General features: G+C 41.4%; 1 pseudogene across 1 annotated transcript; it reads left to right on the top strand.

Annotated features, from left to right (window-relative positions):
- The first annotated feature begins 430 nt into the window (after positions 1 to 430).
- On the top strand, positions 431 to 1,225 carry LOC308646828 (vesicle transport protein SFT2A-like; annotated as a pseudogene). Its single transcript has one exon. The product of its transcript is annotated as a vesicle transport protein SFT2A-like (transcript).
- Positions 1,226 to 2,762: the final 1,537 nt, after the last annotated feature.

Raw genomic sequence — 2,762 nt, 5'->3', positions numbered from 1 at the left:
TGAGGCATGGCCCTATCTAGTTCAAGAATAGCAAATTTGGTGTATATCCACTAAATATATTCCTGTCGACACCCATGGCAGACGTCATTAATCAATCATAGAATTCTTTCCTACTGAACGAACCGGGTGTTCTAGGCAGCCCCTACTAATCGAAGAGTTGGCACACACTTCGTTTATTCATTCATTCATCTGACACATGTTATTAAGTTTCTTCCCCGTGGCCAATGATACTTGGAGCAGGTAGACTCAGGTCCCATTCTCACAAAACTTTAGTTTAGTAGGGTATATAGATATTAATAAAATATTGCAAATGGCAATTGAAAATATGTGTTATGAAGGAGAGAACTTTTTTAAAAAATAATTTATTTTTAAAATATTTATTTATTAATATGGGTGCGAGCGGCAGGCTCTGCGGCCCGCAGACTGGGCCATGGAGAAGTTGCGGCGCGTCCTGAGCGGCCAGGACGACGAGGAGCAGGGCCTGACCGCGCAGTACGTGCTTTTTAATGGGACCCGTGAAGCAGCTAGAGAAAATGTTTGAAAAAACTAGAGTACTTGCAACAGTCATTATGCTTCTCTGCCTCATATTCACCCTGTGTGCCGCTCTTTGGTGGCATAAGAAGGGACTGGCCTTACTATTCTGCATATTGCAGTTCTTATCAATGACCTGGTATAGTCTGTCGTACATCCCATATGCAAGGGATGCAGTACTTAAATGCTGCTCTTCTCTTCTAAGTTGAAAATCAGAAACTGCTCCTGGAAAAGCACCTTGAGGTGCTGAGAGTCCCTTGCTAGTGAAGCACACTGTTCCTGGTGCAGTGGTCACTCCAGCAACCACCACAGGACAGCGTAAGCCCTTCTGCGTACTGGTCAGACCACACACTCAGTTAAAAAGCTAAATGTGCCTAGCTTTAACTTTGCTGTATCATTAACATGCTCTTCCAAAGATAAAGAGATTTTAATCATTGCCAATTTTAAATAATTTTACCCAGTTTTTTTTTAATCTTTTCAAAACAACTTTTAAAATGTGAATATTTAAGGGAGAAATCTGTGCTGTGAGAGATCCTTAGCTTATTTGGCTTTTTTAAAGTGTCTATGTTTTTAAGACATCCTTTTTTAAAAATCTTTAAAAATGTGAAACTTTTTACTGTAAGCTTAAAATTGCTTATTACATGTAATAAAAATAATATATGTGTATATATCTTTAAAATTTGAAATAAACCCATCCTTGGAAAAAACAAAAAAAAATATTTATTTATTTGTTTGTTTATTTTTTTTAAGAGAGAGTGAGAGAGGAGAGAGAGAGAGAGAATTTTTAATATTTATTTTATTTTTTAATTCTCGGCGGACACAACATCTTTGTTGGTATGTGGTGCTGAGGATCGAACCCGGGGCGCACGCATGCCAGGCGAGCGCGCTACCGCTTGAGCCACATCCCCAGCCCCTGTTTGTTTGTTTAATAAGTTATTTCTTTGTTTCAGTGCTGGGATTGAACCCAGGGCCTAGAGCCTGCTAAGCATGTGCTCTATCACTGAGATACACCACCAGCCCTAAGAGGGGGCTTTGACCTCTTCAGTGACCCTGCTGCTGACATCTGAAGAATAAGGAAGGCTTAGCTGTTGGACAGGTGAGAGGAGAACATTCCAGGCCCGGAGGCCTGGGAGAGCTCGTAGCCATTGTACACTCAGATCCCCTGTGACCATGTTTTTCCTGTGCACCACCCACCACTGGCTCCTGTGTATCAGGGCGTTGGGGATGTGTTTTTAGTAGCTTATTGAAATAGAGCTCACACAACACTTGTATGGTTTAGACTTGAGGTGTCCCCCCAGAACTCACGTGTGAGACGATGCAAGGAAGCTTAGAGGCGAGATGATTGGGTTAGGAGAGCCTTAACTCAATCAGTGAATCACTCCCCTGGTTGAGAGGAGCCAAGTGGTAACTGGAGGCAGGTAGGGTAGGGCTGGAGGGGGTGGGTCACGGAGGGCAGGCCTTTGGGGTATATATTTTGTATTTGGTGAGAGGAGTGTCCCCCCACCCCCACCCTCGCTTTCTGGTGCCATGTCCTTAGCTGCTTTCCTCTGCCACACCCTTCCGCCATGGTGTTCTGCCTCATCTCAGGCCCAGCGGCCGTCTACGGACTGAGACCTCTGACACTGTGAGCCCCTAAATAAACATTTCCTGCTTGAAATTGTTCTTGTCAGGTCTTTTGGTCACAGCAGTGAAAAAGCTTACTAAAATACCATGAAATTCACCCATTTATGCAGCTCAATGGGTTTTAGCGTATTCACAAGTCTGAGCAAACATCACTACAGTTGACTTTAGAAGATTTTCATCCTTTCAAAAAGAAATGCTACTTCTCCTACCCCCAGACCTAAGTGAGCCTAATATATTGTCTATCTCTATACATTTACCTATTCTGGACAGTTTGTATAAATGGAATCATGTAACATACAGTCCCTTATGACTGATTTTTTTCATTTATCATATAGTTGATAAGATTATCCATGTTATATATATTATCCATATTTAAAATCTTAAAAAATTGTTGTAAAATATGTGCAACATAATATTTGCCATTTAACTATCTTTGGTGCACAATTCCTTGGTATTAATTATACATGCAATGTGTAACAATCACCCCTACTTCAAAACTTTAGAAAAAATCACTCCAAATAGAAACTCTGTTCCCATTAATCAATAACTGCCCATGCCCCCTCTTCTCCCAGCCCTTGGTGACCTCTAATTTATGTCTCTATGAATTT

Source organism: Spermophilus citellus, assembly GCF_964194105.1.
Source record: "Spermophilus citellus genome assembly, chromosome: 4".
Taxonomy (NCBI): Eukaryota; Metazoa; Chordata; class Mammalia; order Rodentia; family Sciuridae; genus Spermophilus; species Spermophilus citellus.
This window is presented reverse-complemented; position numbering and strand designations above follow the sequence as displayed.